Genomic DNA, 15,639 nt, shown 5'->3' with positions numbered 1-15,639 from the left:
CTAATTGCACTGAGCCAGATGGTGAAGTTATGAAGCTAGACATGGATGCTTTTCTTGATTGAAATTTCTTTACAGAATGCAATAATACAGACCTCTTCCTTGCACTGATCAATAACCTGTGTCCCAGTTCTATTTTTGATATTTTCTAATCAACCTGTTGAGAAATGTTATTACACACATCTACAGCAGATGCCACTTGAACCCAGATCTTCTGGCTCAGAGGTAGGGACATTACCAATACTCCAGAAGAACTCCTTTTCACATTCTGTTGAGTAAATAAAGCTGATTAACAATTAACTGAACAACTAGGCCTAGTAGCTAAAAACTGCGAATGTGAGGCACTGTAATTGAAACCAAAGCTCCAAAGAAAACTCAAATTTCAATTGAAGTACCATTTTGGAGGAGGTAAAGCACTCCAAGACTTACAGCATTCAATCAATCACAAAATGCTTCAAAGCTGCACGTACCTTAGACACTGCATGCACCTGCTGCATGACATACCAGTCAGGCTGAATGACCCACCTCACCCAACTGGTACCCAACCAGCTTGGTCAGGTTCAAGAGCGGTCTAAGCAGGAACTTTGCTGTCCTACCCACTCCTCTGCAGTGGGTGATCAACAATCAGGACTTGGAATGCTGAAGCACGAGTGAAACTTCAGGAGTTGTCCATTTAAATATTCAAAGAGGCACTATACACATGCAACCTAGTTAGGCATAGAACACATCATGCATGGTGATAATGTCATAGAGTCAGAGTCATAGAGATGTACAGCATGGAAACAGACCCTTTGGTCCAACCTGTCCATGCTGACCAGATATCCCAACCCAATCTAGTCCCACCTGCCAGCACTCTGCCCATATCCCTCCAAACCCTTCCTATTCATATACTCATCCAAATGCCTCTTAAATGTTGCAATTGTACCAGCCTCCACCACTTCCTGTGGCAGCTCATCCCATACCCGTACCACCCTCTGTGGAAAAAGTTGCCCCTCGGATCTCTTTTATATCTTTCCCCTCTCACCCTAAACCTATGCCCTCTAGTACTGGACTCCCCGACCCCAGGGAAAAGACTTTGCCTATTTATGCCCCTCATAATTTTGTAAACCTCTATAAGGTCACCCATCAGCCTCCAACGCTCCAGGGAATACAGCCCCAGCCTGTTTAGCCCCTCCATATAGCTCAAATCCTCCAATCCTGGCAACACCCTTGTAAATCTTTTCTGAACCCTTTCAACATCTTTCCAATAGGAAGGAGACCACATTTGCACACAATCTTCCAACAGTGGCCTTATCAATGTCCTGTACAGCCGTAACATGACCTCCCAACTCCTGTACTCAATACTCTGACCAATAGCATAAAGCATACCAAATGCCTCCTTCTCTATCCTATCCACCTGCGACTCCACTTTCAAGGAGCTATGAACCTGCACTCCAAGGTCTCTTTGTTCAGCAACACTCCCTATGACCTTACCATTAAGTCCTGCTAAGATTTGCTTTCCCAAAATGCAGCACCTTGCATTTATCTGAATTAAACTCCATCTGCCACTTCTCAGCCCATTGGCCCATCTGGTCCAGATCCTGTTGTAATCTGAGGTATCCCTCTTCGCTGTCCACCACCTCCAATTTTAGTATCATCTGCAAACTTACTAACTGTACCACTTATGCTTGCATCCAAATCATTTATGTAAATGACAAAAAGTATAGGAGCCAGCACCGATCCTTGTGACACTCCACTGGTCACAGGCCTACAGTCTGAACAACAACCATCCACCACCACCCTCAGTCTTCTACCATTGAGCCAATTTTGTATCCAAATGGCTAGTTCTCCCTGTATTCCATGAGATCTAACCTTGCTAATCAGTCTCCCATGGGGAACCTTGTCGAACGCCTTACTGAAGTCCATATAGATCACATCTACCACTCAGCCCTCATCAACTCTCTTTGTTACTTCTTCAAAAAACTCAATCAAGTCTGTGAGACATGATTTTCCATGCACAAAGCCTTGTTGATTATCCCTAATCAGTCCTTGCCTTTCCAAATACATGTTCATCTTGTCCCTCACGATTCCCTCCAACAACTTGCCCACCACCAACGTCAGGCTCACTGGTCTATAGTTCCCTGGCTTGTCCTTACCATCTTTCTTAAAAGGTGGCACCACGTTTGCCAACCCCCAGTCTTCCGGCACCTCACCTGTCACTAACAATGATACAAATATCTCAGCAAGGGGCCCAGCAATCACTTATCTCGCTTCCCACAGAGTTCTCGGGTACACCTGATCAGGTCCTAGAGATTTATCCACTTTTACCCGTTTCAAGACATCCAGCACTTCCTCCTCTATAAGCTGGACATTTTGCAAGAGGTCACCATCTATTTCCCTACTGTCTATATCTTCCATATCCTTTTCCACAGAAAATACTGATACAAAATACTCATTTAGTATCTCCCCCATTTTCAGCGGCTCCACAAAGGCCGCCTTGCTGATCTTGGAGGGGTCCTATTCTCTTCCTATTACCCTTTTGTCCTTAATGTATTTGTAAAAACCCTTTGGATTCTCCTTAACTCTCTCTGCCAAAGCTATGTCCCCTTTTTGCCATCCTGATTTGCCCCTTAAGAATACTACTACAGTCCTTATAGTCTTCTTAGCATTCACTCGATCTATCCTGTCTATACCTTACATATGCTTCCTCCTTTTCCTTAACCAAACCCTCAATTTCTTTAGTCATCTAGCATTTCCTATACTTACCAGCCTTTCCTTTCACCCTGACAGGAATATACTTTCTCTGAATTCTCATTATCTCATTTCTGAAGGCTTCCCATCTTCCAAACGTCCCTTTACCTGTGAAGATCTGCCCCCAATCAGCTTTCGAAAGTTCTTGCCTAATACCATCAAAATTGGCCTTTCTCCAATTTAGGACTTCAATTTTAAGGTCTGGTCTATCCTTTTCCATCACTAATCTAATAGAATTATGGTCGCTGGCCCCAAAGTGCTCCCCCACTGATACCTCAGTCACCTGCCCTGCCTTATTTCCCAAGCGTAGATCAAGTTTTGCATCTTCTCTAGTAGGTACATCCACATACTGAATCAGAAAATAGACTTTCATGCACTTAACAAATTCCTCTCTATCTAAACCTTTAACACTATGGCAGTCCCAGTCTATGTTTGGAAAGTTAAAATCCCGTACCATAACACCCTATTATTCTTACAGATAGCTGAGATCTCCTTACAAGTTTGTTTCTCAATTTCCAAATGACTATTAGGGGGTCTATAATACAGTCACATTTCACTGGACTAATAAGCCAGAATCCTAGGCTAATGATGTACAGACATGGGTTTGAATCTGAGCCTAGAATATGTTGAAACATGAATTCAACAAAATATCTGGAAGAAAAACAGCTAGTCTAACGGTAACCATTTAACCACTGCCAATTGTCGTAAAAATCATCTGGTTCAGGAAGGTCCTTTCAGGAAGAAAATTCTCCTTTTTTATCTGGCCTTGACTACATGTGACACCAGAACCATCACAACGCAATAGAGTCTCAACAGTCCTTTAGACACTACATACTGGTTGAGCCAATGTACTCACATCCCTTAAATGAACTAAAAAGTATGACTGCACAATGGATTTACCAGTTGTTGCAGAAGCAGGTCATTCCCAAGCAGAGGCAGATCCTATTGTCTGCATTCGTGTTCTGTTGCGTGCGTCCTTTTATTTTGCAAGTTGCAACAAGTAGGAAAACATAGTGCAACACTACATAATACAGTATTTCAACTTCTACTTTTTTTTTTCACAGCTATGAAATGACTGCAGCACCCAAACTCTGGCTTTAACATGGATTGCTTTGGGAAATGAGAATATTCCGACAAGTTCACTTTCACAAACAGAGTCATAACTTTGAGGACTTAAATCTATATTGTCTTCCTGTCACCAACCATTAAAAAAATCCAGAGCAGAGGTCTTGCAAAGGAAAAAGAACTTGTGGATATCCAACAGAGAGATGTGTCCAACAGAAGGAGCCAATCCCGTCATAAACAGATATGGTTTGCTCCTCCAAACAGACGCTCTCACCAGTCTTCAAGAATACCAAGACACTGCATGATATTTCATTGGCATCTGCTTATGCCCATCAATGATATTAATTTAAAGAGCATCACTAAAGAGCAGCCAGTGTTGAGCTTTATCAGGGTTGTGCTGAGGTATTGCCCTGGCTGGTGTCATGACCTCCAAAATGAGTACTCTGAAGTGTAATTGAAAGAATCAGAGTCATACAGCAAGGAAAGGGATCTTTGGTACAACTCATCTGCTCCCACCAGACATCCCAATCTGACCAAGTCCCATTTGCCAGTATTTGGTCCATAACCCTCAAAACCCTTCATATTCATGTACCCATACGGAAGCCTTTAAGTATTGCAACTGTACCAGCCTCCATTTCCTCCGGCAGTTAGTTCCACATACACATCACCCGCTGTATGAAAAGTTACCCCTCACGTCCTTTCCCCTCTCACCTTAAACCTATGTCCTTTAGTTTTGTACTTCCCTTCTATCTGGAAAAGATCTTGATTATTCACCCTATCCACGCCCCTCATGATTTTTCAAACATCTGTAATGTCACCCCTCAACCTCCGACACTCCAGGGAAAATAGCCCCAGTCTACGCACTGCTGCCTCTCAGCGTCAGAGACCTGGGTTCAATTCCCACCTCAGGCGACTGTCTGTGTGGAGTTTGCACATTCTCCCCGTGTCTGCGTGGGTTTCCTCCGGGTGCTCCGGTTTCCTCCCACAGTCCAAAGATGTGCAGGTCAGGTGAATTGGCCAATCTAAATTGCCCGTAGTGTTAGGTAAGGGGTAAATGTAGGGGTATGGGTGGGTTGCGCTTCGGCGGGGCGGTGTGGACTTGTTGGGCCGAAGGGCCTGTTTCCACTCTGTAAGTAAACTAATCTAATCTATTCAGCCTCTCCCTATAGCTCAAACTCTCCGGTCCCACCAACAACCTGCTAAATCTTCTCTGAATCCTCTCCAATTTAATTATATCCTTCTGATAGCAGGACAATCAGGATTTTAAAGAGTACCCTCGAAGAGGACTCACCAATAAACTGCACCATGACATTCCAACTCTTATACTCAATGTTATGACCAATGAAGGTAAACATGCCAAATGCCTTCTTTATCACCAATTTAGCTATGACTCCAATTTCAAGGAATTATGCACCTGCACCCCTCCATATCTTTGTTTGGCAACACTCCCCAGGGTTTCACCATTAACTGTTTAAGATCTACCTGGTTTCCTTTACCAAAATGCAACAACTCACATTTACCCAAATTAAATTCCATCTGCCACCAAAAAACAGTGAACCCAACAATGATCCTTGTGGCCCAAACTGGTCACAGGGCTCCAGTCTGAACAACGTCCCTCTGTCTTCTACTGTCAAGCCAATTTTTAGGCACAATGTGCATTCGCCTTGTAGACATCTCGCCAACTCATTAGTTTATGTTGACACTCTTAGTTGATGCTAATGAGAAATTTCCTATATCTGCTGGACTCATCTAATCCTTGGCACAATATAGATATGTTGGAAAGCATTAGCATCATATTTCAGAGGCCACTGTTTTATACAATAACGAATATCCAGACAGCAAATTCACTAATATGTGACATGAAAACTGGTGGTGTTGATGATACTGAAGAGGATGCTCTCAGGCTACAGACTGATATTAGCTGGTAAATTGGGCAGACAATGGCAGATAGAATTTAATTCTGATAAGTGTGAGGTCATACATTTTGGGAGGTCCTTAGGGAGTACTGAGGAACAAAGGGACCTTGATGTACAAGTCCATAGATCCCTGAAGGTGTCAACACATGTAGACAGGGTGGTGAAAGCAGCATACAGGATGCATGCCTTTATTAATCAGGGTGTATAATACAGGATCAAGGAAGTCTTGTTCTGACGTTATGAGACATTGATCAGGCCACAAATGGACCACAACTGTATACAGTTCTGATCACAACACTAGCAAAAGGATGTCATTGCACTGGAGAGGGTGCAGAGGAGATTCACCAAGATATTGGCTCAACTGAAAAGACTCAAGTTATGTGGAGAGACTGGATAGTCTGAGTTTGTTTTCCTTGGAGTACAGGAGGCTGAGGAAGGATGTGATTGAGGTGTACAAAATTATAAGATGCGTAGACAAAGGAGATTGTGAAAATCTCTTTCCCTATGGCAAACATGGCTAAGGCCAGAAGGCATATATTTAAGGTGAGGCGCAAGTGCTATAGAGGAAATCGGAGAAAAAAAATTCTCACTCAGAAGGTAGTAAAGATATGAAATGCGCTGCCTAAGAGGATTGTGGAGGCAAATACTTTCAACATTTAAGAAGCATCTGGATGAATGCCATGGACCAAGTCCAAATAAATGGGATTGGTGTAGTTTCTTAGCTGGCATAGACATAGTTGGCTGAAGCCTCCATTTCTATGCTGTACGACTCTCTGACTCTAAAGCTGAACAATTTTCATTTATTTTTGATGCAGACAACATGGATTATTGATGACAGATGTCCTGTATGATTACATAGCTGACGTTGGGCACATAATCATTGTCCTTCTGTACTTCAATATCCTTCTTTATTTAATCCACCTCAGACTCATTGAATGGCAATCTAAGCAATAAACCAGCTCTGGATTTTTTTGTTCTTTTCTCTTATAACAAGGGTAGTCTAGTCTGGGGAAATCATTAACCATTGTCAATACATTAAAACAAAAAGATACTGAGATAAACTCAGTATCAAGATGCAGGGAAAATATATTGTTATATATGCTGCCCAGATACCTTACAATGATTGTGACTTATGCTTAACTTATTTTGTACTCTGAACAAAAACTTTGTACAGTGACAAACATATAATTCAAGAAACCTTGGCCTAAACTCTCAGATGTATTGGTATAATTTGAACTTAAACCACCATGCCGGAAATTAAAAAGATCAAATTGTTTGTCAGTTTTAAATCTCATTGATTTTACTTTCCCTTTAAGTCAACCAAAGTTTAAATTTGGTAAAATGAAAAATGCATGTCTTTTTTGATCCATTCGTGTTTAGTATAAATTTAGTCTACTTATGTCTCAGCTTTAATTTCGAAAGCTTCCATTTCTGCTGTTCTGGGTATTCATAGACCTTTGGGAACTAGCTTTTGGGAAAGTACAGGACAATAAATGAAACCCAGAAATGATTTTAATCAATCTCTTTCTAAGTGGTTTGATGAAAGTGATACAGGTGATCTTGTGTAATAGATTTGAAAGGGCATTGGATAAAGTTCGAAATACACTTGATAGCAAAACTAAAGCTCAGTGCATTGTCTACACTATATAGCCCCTCAACGGACTATTTTTATCTACTTGCTTCTCTGGGCGAACTAACTTAGTTGTAATAATTAAACATTCATTATTTGATCTTCAGATTAATTTTAAAAACAGAAACATTTATTAACAGCTGTTTGGAATCAAGATCAGATCAACAATTGTGCCCTCTAGTTAGGCATTTAATACAATATTTTAAAATGCTGAAAATTACACTCTTCTGGAAAATTGTGTGGAAGCTTTATTAAGAAACAACAATTGCGACAAAGTACATAGCCATTTGAAGACAATTCAGTATCTCCGTCAGCAATGGGAAAAGGTTTCTTCCTGAAACCGAACACTAGTCAGTTCTTAACCTTTAAAGATTTTTTGCATGTCCAAGGAATATTGTGAAATTACTGCCTTACTCCAAAAACTATTTGTTCACTAACAGTAACTAAAAACTCTCTTTACCGAGTATTCTTTGTCACAGATTTTGAAAAGCCAGATAAAACAGCTGTGTGTGTGTGGGAGCAAAGTACAGTGAGCATGAGTCAGTGTCAAAACTGTGTGGGAGTCAGTGTCAGAATATATTCAAACCACTGCTAGCATCACCTACTCATTACACTATTTAACAGTCTTTATAAAGTTGCCAATTTATTTCAATCAGCAGAATGTGCCAATTAAAGTTTTAACTCATAACAGTAGCTCACATCAGAATTTTCATCTCTAATACTTGGCTTTGGGTCATATTGTTACAAAAGTGACAAAAATAGAAATTGCAGAGCAAGCAATCGACAATAACAGTTCACCAGAATAAGCATTAAAAGGTTCATGCTGAGAACCACATGGGTACAGTATCCTACATCAATATGTGTAGATGATTGAAACAATTCTGTAGGAACAAAAGCAAACATGTACAACACATGATTGAGGACAGCATGATGTTGCAATTAAGGTACTTAAAATTCATAGTTATACATGGATAAAACTACAAAGTAGTCGTTTGTAGCTGAATACATCACCAGTTTATTGTGGTGAGTGTTTCTCCATTAGTTTCTTATTTTAGTCTTGGTTCTGCTTTTCAAACCTCTTCCTCAGACCAAACAATTGTACTTTAGAGCACAATTGAATCGATCTAGAGTAGAAACTGAGAAAGAAGAGTTCATTTTGGCAGGAATACCCAAAAGTAGTCAGCGGATCACGTTGCCAGGTGATCATAGTTGATTCCCAGAAAAAAAGACAAGATGAAAGTCATGCATCAGACATAGCACAGTCAAAGTAAATAAAAGCCACTTGATGCCATAGTCACTGCAATGGTGGACAACTCAACAGGCTACCTGGAACAAAGGCCATAATAGGCAAATATAATTATATTGGGGAACAAAAACTGACTGATAGGCAACATGCTAATCCTAGCTTTAACAATAAAGAACTCCTCTTTCCTTCTTCAAAATAATGATCAGTGAGAAAACTTGTATACCTGGAGTGCAAGATGAGTTAACTATTACAGCCTGGACAATTCTGAAGTGATGAATTTGGCCTGTGCTACTAGTGTTAGGGAGGAGTAAGAGAGAGGGAGAAATCCAGCATGCCCTGCATTGTTTGGCTATTCTGGTTGAACAACTATCAGACAGCACTGGAAATAGTTGTATCGTTGATTTCATCAGCACCACCAAAACTCAATCATTATCTGGCAGCTTGTTATATGTGAATAAAAGTACAAAGTAGCTGTTATTAGCTGAACAAATCACTAACTTATGGCACTTATGGTGCTACTGACTGGAGTTCTAGTGAAACTGTACGCTAGCAACCACTGTTTTGAGTAGAAGGAAAGGTAAACTATGCAAGAAATACTGAGTACTTAAAAGTTAAAAGGAGACAATCACATGATGCCCAGAAAGCAAAAATTCATGCACTGCAAATGCTTCTGTCTTGCTCAAAAAATTATTTTGTGGTTCTATCATCAGACATTCCAAATGACTTCCCTGATCTGATAAATGCAAATTAATACACTGGAAATGACAATAGATTAAGGAGTCGAATAAATCATTGAATTGAAAATATATTTAGCAAATTTTAAATGCAGAAAAATAAAGAGCAAGGCAAAGATTATTTGGAAGAGGTAGCTATAATGGTTAAGCCATGCCAATAGCAGAGCAAAAGATGGGAAACAATGAGTAGATCTATTCCAGAGTATAAATGTCCCCAAGATTGGTAAGGCATGGATTGAGAAATTTGAACAAAAATCTCACGTCTCAAGTGTACAGATATAGCTACAGCTTTGATCTCTTATGCATGCACTAATAAGATCAATGTAACAATTAGTGATTTGGTGGCATAAAACAAAAATTTCAGAAGTGAGCTTGGTTTGCTTCTGCTTTTACTATAGTCAGACGCATTTGAAATACAATAAAATACTCGTAACCCTATAAATTACAAGCATCAAAGTGAAAACCTCTAGGGCTCTTAACATTGTATACTATTGCATTCTGAAACAAAAACAGTAACAAAAAGTGTTCACCCTGATAACTGTGGCAAGCGGACATTGTCGATTAGGAATGGTTACAGGAGCACAAAGCTAACATCTTTCTCTTGAGTGAACTGAAATGTTTTGATTTGGAAATTAACTTAATAGAATCTGTTGCATAACATTACAATGAGAAAAAATAAACAAAGCATGGAATTTGTGTCTTCTGATTCTCAATTATTTGCCATCCTACATGTTTAGAAAACATGCAGTTTTAAAGGATTTGTCACAGACTTTTAAAAATTACAGTTAAGAGATTTTCCTTTGAAGAGAATAGGCATTTAAACAAATTGCAGCAGAGGGGGTTAGCTAGTCATCCATTTTACGGCATTGCACACAGAAGTAACTATTTCACAATAAAGCCTTCTTTGGTTTTTACCGAGTACTAAAAATTGCACCAGAAGATTAAATTTAACCTGGATACTTTACCAGGGCACTGTGCTTTTAAAAAAAGGAATCTTGGAATAAGTTATCACCACAGATGGCAATTTGCAGACCAGAAATTTGTAAACTAAACCAAAATATTGTAGACTTTTGCTAATTCTAAAGACATCAATGTGATTTACCAATATGAGGTAGTACATTACCAGAGAATCATCTATGCAATACCTTTACATCCCCTCTGCTTGCAATGCTTTTGTACACTTATACTAAAGAAGAAAACCCCCAACTTCGATCTTCCACAAAACTTATGGGCAATCCAAATCTGCATGAACCATGCCAGATACTGACTTCTGATGGATAAATGGAAAATTACAATCAGTCTAGAGGTGTCCAACTGCAGTCATCTTGAACAGATCACTGAACATAAAATCTTGATGCCCAATTCACAAATATGAATAAGATATCACATTGAGACAGCCCACTGCCACAAGGTTTATCTAGTCAAACACGAATGTGAAACAAGAACTGCTCCTTCAGATCTATATCAGTCAGAAGTCAAACATCAATTCAGGTAGTATCTTGCCATTAACATCAAATCACACAAGCAGAAAACCTAATGTCAGCCACAATCAAAAAGAAATGCCTAAGGTGAATTAAGTAGCATTCTTTCATAACCAAATTCTGAAATTTAAAACCCATTTGAGGCTTCATAAAATCTAACAAAGATCTTTCATTTAAAATTCCACGTACATACCTTTTTTCTTCTACCTATTGTTTAACACACATTAGTTTTATTGATTAAATTAAATTGAAACCCAACATCAAGCCATGATTGCAATGAGAAATGTTAAGCAAACTTAGCACAGCACGCAAATATCTCATGCCAACCACTTTATTTCTTCCTGATATTGCTAAAGTGATCATACTTACATTCTCTACATATTCATTGCTGTTTGCTGCTCAGTTCAGGCAACTCAAATAGCAAGGTAGAAGCAGAATCAAAGCACAAAGTAAGACTTTTGTCTTCAAGGTAATTCAACTCTTTTACTGAGCTCCAGACATCAGTCAAGCTGCAGCATTTGGTAAGTTCTGAAATGGATCCTGTTTCTTTGAAGAGCTTCCCCAGTGAGTGCTCTGTTGCCCTAAGACAGGGAAATAAAGCATCACAGCTGCCAAGCCACTTGCTGAAATTGAAACACGACACCACAGATGATGTCACTTCAACAAGACATTATATGGAACAGCTCTACATTTTGCCTTCTCATACCATGCAAGTATATAATTTGTTCCAGAAAAAACAAGCTTATAAATTGACATTTCTGAAAAGCATGAGTTTGTGTGTACAATGCATCATATTAGTTCTCATCATATTATTTCTATTTTACAATTACTATTACTATGTTACTATTTTCAAACATTTTATTTATTGTCACATACATCTTTACGATACAGAGAAGAGTGTTTTGTCGCCATAATCCAGTGCCATTTTGAAGTAAGATGAGGATAAAAAATTACTTCAATACGAGTTCATCTTCTGTTCAAACTGGGGTCTCAAGAAGGTCTTCATGGCTACTGCAAGGTCTCTAAAAGGTGTCCTGGTTCTCAAGGAGTCACACTTTCACCATTAATAATTCCGCAACGTGTGAAGTCTGAGCAAATTTTGGAAGCTTCTGAAATCCAGTGTATAAAAGCCATCACTGGTGATCCTGATCTCCCATATTAGAGCAAAGTTAGAATATTAATTGCCTTTCCATCCAGCTCCCCCCTCCACCTCCACCCACCCCACCCCTTTCCCTCCCAACGTGGAATCGAACATAAATAATTTTTTTAAAAATGGAATACTACCCTAACAGGGACTTCCTACTCTTTGCTACCAGCACAACACTCACCAAGGATGAAACACAGAAAGTGTGTGCCTAGAATTATATTATTTATTATGTTGTACAGTTCTGTGCTTGTTTAAAATAAATTAATGGAGGCTCATAGGAGCCATTTAACCATTAATCTCCTTCTTCATGAAGGCTTTCAAACTTGTCAAGGAAACCACTGCATTTCAATCACAATAATGTACAGCATTATTCTCCTTATTATTCATTTTTATTCTCTACACAAGCCAAAATTTTACAGGGCAGCACCCTTAGAGTATGAACTTCAATAATGACAAAGATAAATTATATAAACTTCCTCATTCGTGTACTTAATATTTGATAGCTGAACAAACTTTTGAAAATGTGCATTGAATAATAATCATGATAGAAATATTTTACTGCAGGAATGATGACTAAAGAGCTCTATAAAATTTCAGTATTTGAAAATCACTTCTGGAAGATATCAGAGTCAAACACAGAAGACAATAAATATTGCTAGCTTCCTGTTTAAATTTCAAGAACATATTTCACAAGGTTAATTAAATGAAGTGGCTGGTGCGCTCCTATTTTTGAAGATTAATCAAAACAAACTGCAAATAAAAGATGAAAAAGTTAAAAAAAGCAACATTTGTTCAACAGATCATATCATGAGAATATCCCAAACTACTCAACAGTCAAAGCAATGCATTTGAAGTGCAAACGTGTGTAGGTCAATACAATTAATTTGTGCATATCAAGGTCACACAAAAGAAAATGTAAGGCATTATCTACTTTTATATTTTCATGGTTGAAAGACATATTTTAGTGAGGGAAGTGGAAACATTCCCTACTTTTTAAAATCAATAATACCACAAGATCTTTTGTATCCAACTCTACAAGTATAACATTGAGAGAATAATTAAAACTAACCCTTAATGGAGTGAAACTAATCATAGTCACTTCTCAATCAGCATGATATGTGAACAGCTTCAATATATTGGCTTGGATATGGCTGCTTAACAAGGGACAGTAAGAATATACGCAACTGAGAACTCATGGACAGGTCATATTTGGATTATCCAACAGTTCCACATGCTCCTGCCATACGACAAGGATTCTTTTTAAAGCTTCTTTAGAGACACTATACCCAACACTCAAACTTATGCTGGGACTTTTGAGGTTTCTTCATATCACATAATAATAGAGCCACAGTACTCCAGTAATATTGAAGCCTTGAAATGAGTATGACAGGTGCTACATCAATCTAATAAAAGGAAGTGACATTTACAGAGACAGTTTCTGATGGTGATGACAATGAAGAACAATGATGAGGATTCCAATCTCTCTCATCATCTTCAAGTAATGACATCCTGCCTTGCTCATAGCAAGTGAGCCACCTTACCAGCCAAACTCAAAACTGCTTCTATTTTCAAAATTATTAATCACAATCTATTATCCGCCAACCCTTCCCCACTACATTCAGCATTTCAGCTGCCTTATTGACTCAAACCAGGCATGCATTGCTCTCAATGGATTTCCCTCCTCTGCTTACATGTTATCCTTGGCATAGGTAAATGGTCTATTTTTCTCTTCACTGTCAGACATTAGTTGATGACATTATTTTAAAAGTAGTTAAATTTCAACAAGAATACTGTTGTCACCAATTTTCACCTCATTGATCCCTCTATTGCCAATTTTGTTGATTATGTTTGTATATCTGATCTGACATAATTCTACTCAAGTTATATACAATGTTTAAAACAAAGATCAAACAAAGGCATATTTGAGAGACAATAGTGACAGAAACACACATCACAGGCAAGTGTGACAAGAGTTCAGTACAGTGACAAAATGTATATGCAAAGGTCAGACTTAGCACATTACATGATATGTTAGGAATCTAGACAAAATACAATCTTCAGCTGAAGGACTCTGAGTGAGTCGGGAATAATGAGACAAATATCGGAGAATTAATAGAATCCCAATTTTAAATATGACATTCTGAACTTACCTTGAATTTATGTTCATATTTATAACCAGAAAAAAACATATCTAATTATTCCTCTTTGTGTTGGATTGTTGACCAAAATGGGAAAAAGATACAGTGGAATGAGTTGCTGCACTTCGAAAACAAAGTGGATTTTTATGTATCTGTACACTGTTGCTTTGTTCAAGGCATTGGGGAAAGATATTTGACACCCTTTGGCACCAAGGGTGTGTTCACAGCAAGCTTTGCCTAGAAACAGGCTGCTGATTGGGTTTTCAAATAGGACTAGTTTTGTGGCCCAGGAGTCATCAGCATGACAACAATTCTAATTGGCATTTTTGCAGGTGAATAGTTTGAGTGTGAACAATACAGACAGTCTTCAGACTGCAAAAGACAGCATCTTTTTCTCCTTCTGCAGTGAAATAACCAAGAACTGAAAGACAGCTAATTTCTCCCACCATTTTTTAATAAGCTGCTGTCTCTAACCAGTGACTGAAAACTGAATAATTAAGATGTCAAGTGCCTTGTATTTTAGCAAAGGACTGAAAGCACCTGGGAAATAAGGAGATTGGATCAGAAGCAGTCAGAAGATGCAAAAGGGACACATTGTCAAATCCTGTGGACTAGTGCATTCAACTGTATTTCCCCATTTTTTTTCTCTCCCACAATATCAATGTTACTTTGAGTCTGTGTCTGCCTGCATAGATGCAGAAAGAGATTATAGAAGAGATGACAGTTTCAGCTAGCATAGTCATTTGAATATTTTCCTCTGGTTAGAAGTGATTTATTTGTAATGAGTTACTGTTAATGTTAAGTACCAGAAACCTGGTCAGTGTTTTTTGTTGTATCACACAGATAAATTGTGAATTTTTGAGTGATTTGATTACATCTTTAAACTTCTATGATGTACACTTTCCCAAACAGATCAAGACAAAGCAGGACCTGGGAGGGAGGTAATTGGGATTTCTCTGCACTACAGTGCTTCACTGAATAGGAAATATAAATATAACAGGACAAGTTTACATATGCAGTTTCCAAGGATATAATGGTTAATGTTACTGACAAGTTGGCGTTTATAAACAGCAGGATAACATAATACCTGTACGAGGAATTGAATGATAATTATAATTGAATAAGTATCTTTCTGTAGAAGAAGAATGTACATAGAGAAACATTTTGCCCCTCAAACATGCTGCTTCACAGACTCACTTTTGTCCCTTATCTCTTTAACAAAAGTCAGCTTGCCTCCTCGATAACTCAAGAGTTGCAAAGGCTCACAACCTGACAGAATTTGTCTTTTTAACTAATTTCTGTTTTAAATGAATAACTCCTGATTATTAGACAGTGACCCCTAGTTCCAAATGAGGAACAGGATACCTATAGTGGCTAAAGGACTTTCTAATTTTGGTCTGAAAGACCCAGCTCTAATTTTTAGGATATGCCCCCTCGTTTGGCATTCTCCAAACCAGTGGCGTTTCTCTCTATCGATCAATCACAGCAGGTAGTCTAAATTGTCCAAAAGTGTTCTAATTTAAGCTGCATGGCATCTACTTTTGGCAACCAAAAC

At 38.6% G+C, this 15,639-nt stretch overlaps 1 protein-coding gene across 15 annotated transcripts in view; it reads right to left on the bottom strand.

The window, feature by feature from the left end:
- Positions 1-15,639, bottom strand: part of plekha5 (pleckstrin homology domain containing, family A member 5) — a 342,774-nt gene that overhangs the window by 189,705 nt on the left and 137,430 nt on the right. The window contains exon 1 of one of the 15 annotated variants that reach the window (XM_072562227.1): positions 11,169-11,355. The exons of the other annotated variants lie outside the window; for them this stretch is intronic. The gene's annotated coding sequence lies outside the window, so the exon portion shown is untranslated. Of the gene's footprint in view, positions 1-11,168; positions 11,356-15,639 lie in introns of those variants that run through there. 15 annotated transcript variants of the gene reach the window in all.

This window comes from Chiloscyllium punctatum, chromosome 44 (assembly GCF_047496795.1).
Source record: "Chiloscyllium punctatum isolate Juve2018m chromosome 44, sChiPun1.3, whole genome shotgun sequence".
In the NCBI taxonomy this organism is placed as follows: Eukaryota; Metazoa; Chordata; class Chondrichthyes; order Orectolobiformes; family Hemiscylliidae; genus Chiloscyllium; species Chiloscyllium punctatum.
Note: the sequence above shows the minus strand (reverse complement) of the source record. Positions and strands in the feature narration are given on the sequence as shown.